Source organism: Schistocerca piceifrons, chromosome 3 (assembly GCF_021461385.2).
Source record: "Schistocerca piceifrons isolate TAMUIC-IGC-003096 chromosome 3, iqSchPice1.1, whole genome shotgun sequence".
NCBI lineage: Eukaryota > Metazoa > Arthropoda > Insecta > Orthoptera > Acrididae > Schistocerca > Schistocerca piceifrons.
This window is the reverse complement of record NC_060140.1, coordinates 179,719,380-179,730,003: the sequence shown is the minus strand read 5'-3', so window position 1 is coordinate 179,730,003 and position 10,624 is coordinate 179,719,380. Positions and strand designations below refer to the sequence as shown.

General features: G+C 45.0%; 1 non-coding gene across 1 annotated transcript; it reads right to left on the bottom strand.

Moving 5' to 3' along the window:
* Window positions 1-406: 406 nt before the first annotated feature.
* On the bottom strand, window positions 407-478 carry Trnai-aau. The gene has a single exon. It is a non-coding gene; the product is annotated as a tRNA-Ile (tRNA).
* Window positions 479-10,624: the final 10,146 nt, after the last annotated feature.

Below are 10,624 nucleotides of genomic sequence, written 5' to 3'. Positions count from 1 at the left end.
TCTAAGTCTAGGGGACTGATGACCTCAACTGTTAAGTCCCATAGTACTCAGAGCCATTTGAAGTGCGACTTTCCACACGTCCAGGGCAGCTAGAGTGGTTCCACGAACACTCTTCTGAGTTTAAACGCTTCCGATGACGACCAAATTCCCCAGACATGAACAGTATTGATGCCTTGCAACTTGCTGTTCAGAAGAGATCTCAACCCCCTCTTAGTTTTACGGATTTATGGACAGTCCTGCATGAGTCATGCTGTCAATTCCCTCCAACACTACTTCAGACATTAGTCGAGTCCATGCCTCGTCGTGTTGCGGCACTTCTGCGTGCTCACGGGGGCCCTACACGATATTAGGCAGGTGTACCATTTTCTTTGGCTCTTCAGTGTATGTAGCGACGTATGAAAATTTGTACGAAGGCCAGGATTCGAACCTAGGTATCCTGCTCATTAGGCAGATGCGCTAACCATTACGCTACCCTGGCACGATAGCACTGTGTACCTAGCATACCTCTCTCCTCAATCCAAATTCCCATTCACACCTCAGCCCACTTGGTACTTACCCTAAACTCGAAGAGCACTGTAAAGATTCTACAACTGTATTGTATACCACTTTAGTATCTAACGAAACGGGGGATCCTGCCTGAAACCCAGGCAGAGGTTCTTTAACCAACTGAAAATGTGTTGTTCAACAGATAGGGGATCCCTCCTCGTTCTTTGCTGAATTTCAATTCCAATACAGTTGGGGAGCCTCTACAATGCTTTTCGAGTTTAGGGGGAATACCAAGTGGCTGAGGCGTGAATGTGTATTTGGATTGTGGAGGGAGGCGTGCTATTATCATCCGTGCAATTGTACAAAGCCGTTGTGCCAGGGTGGCGTAGTGGTTAGCGTACCTGCCTAGTGGGATAGAAACCCAGGTTCGAATGCCGGTCTCGGTACAGATTGTCACTTGTCGCTTCAGACTGGGTGTATACACCATTGGATTTATTAATTTTATTATGAAAGGCATGAAAAGAGAAGATCAAATAAAATTTAGGAAAATATATGAAATAAATGCTGTATCATTTCCTCCGTGTGGTTCCTTGTAGACAATGGTCGGTGGTTCTCACTGCTGCCCGGTCAGCAAACGCAGTGTCAACTACACGATAATTCGGCTGCCCTTACCTATGGGTTTTATGCAACCCGCAACGCCTTGAAGAACCACGCGCGAGATTTTCACATTCTCTCCGGTCGCTAAGCGGAGAAATGGGCAGTATCTTTCTACAGGAAATTCAATGTAGTCAAATTTTGTGTCAGGATACGTTTTCGCTGGAGACCACTGTTTTCGAGATGTCCAAGAAAAGCATGCAAAAAAGACTTTCGAACGCGTTTTTCTTGAATACAGTGCTGCCGCTTGCCGATAGCCACTTGCCTACTGGTTAGTATACCGTCCCATCGTCTCCCGACGCCGCGCTACACTACACTCGTCCACACCGTAGTGAGTCGGTAACAGTAGTGACGCAGAAGCCCCCTACTACCAATCTGTGAGCGCGTCGCTGTCATGGACAACATTACTGCCTTCCTGAGTGTGGAGACAAACCACTAGTGCAGACAAAACATTCCCACTTGCCAAGCTTGTTCTCGTGTGCTTTCAGTCACTGAAACCTAGAGATCGTTTCCTGCAGTATTTTTTCCCATTTAGCATATTCACCCCCCCCCCCCCCCCCCCCCCCCCGCGTTAACTCCTATATGGATTCACTCAACGGAAGAGCATCACAAAGACGCTAGGCTCAGCTGTTTCCGCAGCGACGGCAACATCACAGTACTTTTGGTGATTCTATGTTACACGATTTCACAGAAGCAAGGGTAACTCTGACAACAAACCGAAAAATTATAATTACGTTATTGCTCTGTAATGAGCCACCGGAGCCCACAAGTCGCTTCTACCAAATTACTCAGAAAATATTCCTGACCAACGAAATTTTGGCGGTGGAGTTCTTTTTCATTCTGTGGACATTTTCCCCTTTATCGATATACGAATGAAATACTACAGAAAATCACTAACACTGTGACGAGCTACTCTTCGGCTTGCAAACAGTGTATGCAAATGTAGAACAGATATTTACTTGATAAATGAGAAAGTGGAAAGTTTGCGAAGAAGATGGTTCCAGTACCAGTCACAAAGACCAGCGAGTTCGACTTCTATTTTTTCCCTGTTTCGGCATTCCTCTCTACACTCCTCTTCCAGAAAAGGTTTGATTTATTACTACGTTCAACATTTTATTTTCTGATTGTAAAAATGAAGTAGCTTCGTTTATGCAGAGTGTGAAAAAAATAAAAAATGCAAAGGAGTTTGGCTTTTGGGTGTGAAAAATTGTCGCTAGGAACAGTAGGAAATTGTAGATTTCATTTTTTCACGGCTTGTAAGATGCTGTGAAGAAAGAAAGAAGGGGAAGACGGGGACGCCATTTTTCTTCGCTTGAAGTACCAGAGGATGGAAATCGTGGTCGTTACTTCGTATCAGCTTGTCTTTAAGCCTCCCCTCCCCTGCCGTTATTAATCTCCTGGTAGTCCGTCACACGCGTTATCTCAGTTGTGAAATCCACGTAGAAACAGTGCGGGAAGGCGGAGACTAGAGGTACTCTCCCGTACAAACAGGCACATGAAAGGAAAATGACGTATCTCGTCTTAACTCTCCATAGTGTCATAAGCGGTTTGGGACAGCGGGAGTGTCTGTTATTTTACTTTCGGGAGAAAAAGTTCTTAAAATTTAGTTTACCAGTATCAAGATATTCTACAAGGATAGTCATAAGGTTTTAAATACCACCACGAGAAAACGAAATTACACAGGTAATTTTTTATTTATTTGAGGTAAATAAAGATGGGTATTGTGGGGTTTTCGTTTTCGGCGGGAACGGAAATGTTTTAGCTGCGTCAGGCCATATATCATTATTTATTTTTATAGACTACAACTTTACAAGATGGCCGAAGAACAAACGAAGATAATTGGACAGATGACAAAGACCTCCGGATCACAATTAATCTATACTGGAATTTATATGCTACTGTGAAAATAGAAAAAGAGATATCCGACATATTAAAGATATTCTGAGGAATGAGACAAACTGTATTTAGTCACCACTGAGATTCAGTCTTTGTTCGGAATACATCCACTAAGAACCCCTTGAAAATGACGAAGAAGGAATCGTCTTGAATTGAGAGACGCTGAACAATATCCGCTGCGCTGATGATATGCAATATTGGCTGACAGCTTAAATAGTCTTCAGCACCTCGTACAACGAATCAACGAAAATAGTGGGCGTTTAGGCCTAGAAATCAACATAAGTAAAACAAAATTAATGGTTATCAACACGAAGCTTATACCAAACAGTCATTTAAACATTAATGGCAAACTGATTAAACAAGTAAACAAATACACACATCTGGGAACGGACATTAAAACCAGTGTGATAATTCGCAAGAAATGGAAGTCTGTATCGAGAAAGTCAGAGCCGTGTATTTTAAAATGACTAATGTCTTCAAGAGCCCTCAGTCGAAGAAAAGTTAAAGATTTCTGCGTTGCTACATATTTCCCATCATTTTATATGGGGCTGAGACCTGGACTTTGACAGAGACGATGGTCAAACGACTTTATGCATTTGCGATGTGGCTGTACACGAGAAAGCTAGGTGCGCCATGGACAGACGTTCTCTGCAGAATGAAACAAGAAGTCCTAAACACAGTAAAATGCAGAAAACAGCAGCATCTCGACCATTTACTGAGAAAGGGAAACAAGAATAAACTGCAGCAGAACACTCTCAAGGAAAGATACCGTGTGAAAGAGGACGAGTAAGAAGAACATCTTGGCTCGGAAACTTATGGACGTGGACTTCGCACACGAGTCATGAACATTTTCGAACAAGCGAAACTTATTTAGCTACAATGACCATCAAAATCCATAAGAGGTAGGCAGTAGATGAAAAAGATTTTATTTGATAAAACTGTAAGACTTGCGCTACTACCGGAAACGGATTGCCGCACAGTACTCAATTTTTTCAGTTGGCTGTGGCATTTTGTTTTGGCTACTCTAGCTGTGTGCTGTGGTACCATGGTGTGGAGCTTTTAATGTGTACCGTAACTGTAGACATGTACCTGCAAATAAACAAGTGATAATTAAAACTTTATGACTGCGTCTCATAGCGATGTTGAAAAAGAAGAACAAGAAAGATGGCGAGGGTGAACTACACATTTAAACATTAGCAGACACGTGTGTGGCTGCTATACCCAAAGGCTGTACCTTGAAAATGCACTGTTGAGTTTTCCTCAATTCTATAATTATATCTCTACATCTCCCTGCAGCTTCGCGAATGCTCCATACGTGTTACTTTGTCTGTAGGTTCTATCTGCGAGCTGTTGCAGGCGCGCATTAATCGGACAATAGTGAGTTGGAAGACAGAATTCTGGAACTGCACGTAGTGAGAGCAGAAACTACCCGGAATCCTATGTGCATTTCAGAAGAAGACACCATTTCAGTCCGGTCACTGGTAAGTCACTTTAGTGAGGATAATTCAATGAAGTAACCTCGCTTTTCAGGAGGACAAATCGTATCGCTCTCACCTATAATGAGATTAAAAATTCCTATTAAAACAAACTGATAAATTCGGCACTATTAATTTGATTTCATAACTCTAGTTCATCTGTGAGCAACTTGACTGAAATGCTTACGAATAAAAAACTAAAAATGCGTCTGAAAAGGCAATAATAGTGGTGAAACAGCGCAAGTGACACCCGATCTTGACCTCATAGGACTGAGACTATTTGCAGCAGCCGGTGAAACGAAGTGATCGCCGGAAATGTGGTAACCCTGCGGGATGTAATCATCATTGAGTGGCTTTAGCCTGACATGACCTTCCCAAAGGAATTTGAGGCGACTAATTTTTTTGTCCTTAGTGCATATTTCGTAGGCTTCTGGTTATGAAGTCTTCAAGCATATAGCATTGCTGCCTCCTACAGGATATGTCAGAAGATCGTCGAGGTAGGAAAACTTCCGTCATCCGCTACCTCGTTGCAGATAGCGGCGAATGCCATTGCTGGGCAATGTAGTCAGCGACCATGTGACTATCTACACTAGGAGTCATCCTTATGTCAACAAGCACTCCCTAATACAGAATGTAAACGACAGAGTACATGAGAAAAGGGACCCGTAATGGTGAGTAAGCCGTTTCCAGGCATGAAAGAGAAAAGGAAAAACACTCAAACTTCCTGGCAGATTAAAACTGTGTGCCCGACCGAGACTCGAACTCGGGACCTTTGCCTTTCGCGGGCAAGTGCTCTACCATCTGAGCTACCGAAGCACGACTCACGCCCGGTACTCACAGCTTTACTTCTGCCAGTATCTCGTCTCCTACCTTCCAAAATTTACAGAAGCTCTCCTGCGAACCTTGCAGAACTAGCACTCCTGAAAGAAAGGATATTGCGGAGAGATGGCTTAGCCGCGGCCTGGGGGATGTTTCCAGAATGAGATTTTCACTCTGCAGCGGAGTGTGCGCTGATATGAAACTTCCTGGCAGATTAAAACTGCCCGCGAAAGGCAAAGGTCCCGAGTTCGAGTCTCGGTCGGGCACACAGTTTTAATCTGCCAGGAAGTTTCATATCAGCGCACACTCCGCTGCAGAGTGAAAATCTCATTCTGGAAACATCCCTCAGGCTGTGGCTAAGCCATGTCTCCGCAATACCCTTTCTTTCAGGAGTGCTAGTTCTGCAAGGTTCGCAGGAGAGCTTCTGTAAAGTTTGGAAGGTAGGAGACGGGATACTGGCAGAAGTAAAGCTGCGAGTACCGGGCGTGAGTCGTGCTTCGGTAGCTCAGATGGACGCCGGCACGGTAGCTCAGCGTGTTCGGTCAAAGGGTTTAGCTACCCTCTGTAATAAAAAAAAACTGAGTGAACGGTTCAACGAACAACTTCAACAGGTGTCATGAGACGTCCGCCCCGATCACATACAACGAACAAAATAGAACAAAATGAGATTTAAAAAAAAAAAAAAAAAAAAAAAAAAAGATGGTAGAGCACTTGCCCGCGAAAGGCAAAGGTCCCGAGTTCGAGTCTCGGTCGGGCACACAGTTTTAATCTGCCAGGAAGTTTCATATCAGCGCACACTCCGCTGCAGCGTGAAAATCTCATTCTGAAAAAAAGCTCAATTTATGTTCTTTTTCTGTTTAGGAATCCTGCCTGCCGGCCGCTGTGGCCGAGCGGTTCTAGGAGCTTCAGATTGGATCCGCGCTGCTGCTACGGTCGCAGGTTCGAATCCTGCCTCGGGCATGGATGTATGTGATGTCCTGTTAGGTTTAAGTAGTTTTAAGTCTACAGGACTGATGACGTCAGATGTTAAGTCCCATAGTGCTTAGAGCCATTTGAACCATTTTGAATCCTGCCTACTCGGTTCACTAGACAAACAAACAACTTGTATTAATGAGTGTTATTAAAACAAGAAAATTACAGATACTTAACTTTGGCAATTACACAGATGTGTAGCAAGCAAAGGGTGCCATACAAAATAATCAGTCTTTGCAGTGACGGCTGATCTCTAACTGACAAAAGTCTTTCCTGAACTGCTATCGAAGTGCCTAACGTTGACGTTGCCATCCAAGTGGCTAACGATGAAGTTGCTATCGAATTGGGCCGCCACCAGTCGGGCGCAACGCTTATGTCCTTTTCACATAGGAGCCGCTGCTGTCGCCTTGTCGTCTTGGAAGGGAGGTCGGTCAGTGACTTCTTCTCTGACTTCTCACAGCCTTCTCTTCCCCATCGTTGCCGACTGGCGTGCCGGCGCTTTACATTGCGCCGTAACAGTTCTGCTTGGACTTCTTATCTCTGGAGCATCAGCAGTTAACTGTGAAACAAGGGGAATTATGACGCACACACTAGTTAAAAGTTCGAGGACAGCGATTGCGGTACTTCCGGATCGTTATAGGTCTGTTTCTTTTTTAGTAGTTTCTAGTAGCAGTTTCTAGAGATTTCCAGCGCATTTTCACGTTAAGCAGCGCCGGTGGCTGCCCTCATTGGTCAATTTGGCAGCGATGAGTCTTGCCGGCGGCGTCAAGCGTGGAAAACCGCAGACACAAGGGTGTCACGGCTACTAGGAAGAGAAAGAAACTTTATTAGGTAGTGATGTTAAGACACAGCATAAGCGCGGTATCGGCTGGGTAACAGCAAGTGAGACAAAACTCAGTATGAGTTAGGAGATATTGACTGTGCTGTAACTGCTGGCAAGAACAACTGCAGGATAGCTTGCAGGCTCCGGGATGACCAGCAGAATATTCTGGAAAAATTTCAGTTCGTAGGAAGACCTTCGGAAGAGTCAGGGGAAAGTGATACTATCGAGAGAAACTTGTCGACGTTTACTGAAAAATCAGTATATAAACTGCCAGGCCAGGGAGCCAAATAAGTCGGTACCATGAGTTAGAAGCAGTCATTACCGGGAAGTGGACGCAGCGGGTAGTCGTCAGGATCAGCCTCGAAGTCACTATAGAGTGACACCTCGATGCTGCCGCGAAGTCTGCGCACATTTGAGGGAGGACAATTGAATTTCTGATCAGGACCCAGCAAAAATTATTATCTTGAGTTTTCTGCCTGTTAGGTACGATTAAGCACTACAGACTTTGTCTTTAATAAGCAACGAATAGGCCGGCCGCGGTGGTCTAGCGGTTCAGGCGCTCAGTCCGGAACCGCGGGACTGCTACGTTCGCAGGTTCGGATCCTGCTTCGGGCATGGATGTGTGTGATGTCCTTAGGTTAGTTAGGTTTAAGTAGGTCTAAGTTCTGGGGGACTGATGACCACAGATGTTAAGTCCCATAGTGCTCAGAGCCATTTGAACCTTTTTTGAGCAACGAATAGTACGCTCGTGTTCAGAAAAAAAAGCTGAACGCCTTGAAGAACTAGAGATAGAACGTTCACATTCACAACACATGTCAATTAGTATTTTCTGCAGAAATGATTGGAATTCCAGTCACTGCGGTTCTGCATTTGTCCTGTTGCCTAGTAGGCACCGGGTTCGCCGTGGACCCTTGTAACTTGTTAAATGCATGATGGCGTCGACGCGTACAAGGCGCGAAAGGGGTCCCGTGGTATCCACGCTGCATTCTCCTAGTTCCAAAGTTCATCTGCGGTGGTTGGCATTGGGTCACGGCGCTGCCCCGGTCGTTTCATCATATCCCACACATTTTCGATCGGCGACCGGTCTGGTGATGTGACATCCTGTGACACCAAGAAGGAACGTGTTTGTGCGGCAACATTTGGTCCTGCATTGTCTTGCTGGAAAATAGTGTCTGGGGAGTTGTGGACAAAGGGTATGGCTACGGGTTGCAGGATGTCATTTACGTAGGTCACACTGGTTACAGTGCCCTGGACACGCACCAGCTGTGATTTGTGGTTGTACTCAATAGCATCGCATAACGTAAGGCCCTGAGATAGCGCTGTATGTCGTGTGCGAATGCAGCCACTGTGATGCTGCTCCCCCTGTCTGCGGTGAACCAAAATGCGGCCATCGTTATCAAACAACTAGAACCTGGATTCATCCGTAAACACTATTTGATATGCCTTTCTTGTAACCAGTGGCGTGGTTTCATACACCATTGTCGTCCACCATGTTTCTGCACATTCGTAAAAAGTAGGCGTGGACGACGCGCACCTGTCCCATGCCGTAATAAACGCCGACGGACTGTCATCCCTAATAGTTTACTATGTGTTGCACTGTTCCACTTTTGCGTCAGAGCCGAGGAAGACGCAGATCTGTCCTACAATGCCATTCGGACCAAGTGCCGATCTTTTAGGCGGGGGGAGGGGGGGGGGGAAGTCTGGGTGGTGCGAACTGACTCATCTCGTCGTGTTCTACGGCCTTTCGTGAAGCATTCGCCACACACCCGTTCGTTGCACTACTGAAACACTTCGTTCTATATGAGCATCAATTTCTCGGATGCATACATCACATTCTCTCACGCCAATAATGCGTCCTCTTTCAAACTCACAGATTTGACGGTACGGTTCGCGCATACGTATGTGAGGCATCCTGCATGTCTGCACAAGTCGCACCTTCAAGTCAGACCTTCGGTTTGTAGCGACAACGAGAGCCATAGGCACATTTTATCGGTAGGTGGTGTTGCGCCGCGATATTGAAACTGACCTTGAACCCGCGGGCCGACATGGTTCAAATGCTGATCATTTCTGCAGTACATACTTAACGTGCATGTCCTGCGAGTATGAACATTCTACTGTTCTGTTTCTTTCTGAAAATGAGTCTATTTGATATTTTCTGTTCGTCGGACTACAGGAAGGAACAATTACTATCTCGCACTTGTCTCCAATTATGGTTAAGATATTTGATTGTGGATTATTGCAAAGAGTAACTGTTGATTTAAAAGAGGGAGCATCTGGCAGGAGTAACTATCACTCTCTTAAGGTAGCCAAATGCCTCGTCATCAGACCAAACCAATCGGAAAACCTGAGGAGCAACTGGCTGCGGTGAATACGACTCTCTTAAGGTAGACCAACAGTTGCGTATCGCTTTTGGTGGACTGGGTACAGGAATCATGAAAATGTGATGGTGGCATAAAAGGGAGAGCAACTGGCAGGAGTAGCTATGACTCGTCACCGGACCAAACACATCAGAAAACGTGAGGAGCAACAGCAGGGAGTAAGTATGACTCTCTTAAGGTAGCCTATTAGTTGCATACCGCTTTTGGTCTACTAGATACAGTAACCATTTTCATTGTAATTAAGGTGTTTGGTTCGAACTGTCCGAACGAGTTGCGAGCAGAGCGCTCGTCTCTAACAGCGAACGGTAGAACTAGGTGTGCTATCGTCCAGAGATAGCGGTGCCACGCCAAAGTCATCAACATAAATCGATACCATAGACGTTAGCGAGGCACTCCAGAAGACCACGCCTCCCTCTCAATACTGCTGCGCCCTAACGCTGACGTCAGTATAGTGTCAACCAAGAGCTCAGCCCAGTTCGTGATCTCATCTGAAGGACTCAACATCATAGAATAAGACCATTAAGCTGTTAAAGTTTCTCATGAACTTGTACTTCAGAAAATGTTGAACTTTGTATCTTAAGTGAACTGTTTGTTAACTAGCGCATCGACTAATACTTCTTTACTTAATGACAGTCATAAATCCTGAGGCCAAAAAGCGTGTCAAAGTTAAGCAAATCTTCCATTCGTTTATATAATAAAGTGAGCAAATATTTCATGTTTCTCCCAGATCAATCAAAGAACCCACAGTTAGGGTCAGCCGAAAGCAGTTTTGTCTGGTCACAACACTAGGGAACAGGGAGTTGCTGGAAAGCCCTAACATACAGAGTGTTAGGGTGTAGTCAGTGATTTACAAAGATATACAGCCAGTGTAAGACACCTCTTCGAACAAGGATAAGCTATTAAGAAATTAAATTGTTTTTGAATGGAATCCATAAGTTTCGCGCCTCATTAACTTCCTACAATTCACAACTTATCATCTCCGTTCCAGTATCACCTGTGCCAAGCATCCTACGAAACTGTCCCTCTTCTTTAGTTAAAGGTGGCTTTGTAGACCACAGCTCACGATAAATTGTCGTCAACGTCAACGTCCACGCAGACCACACCTTCACCAAAGCTGGTGA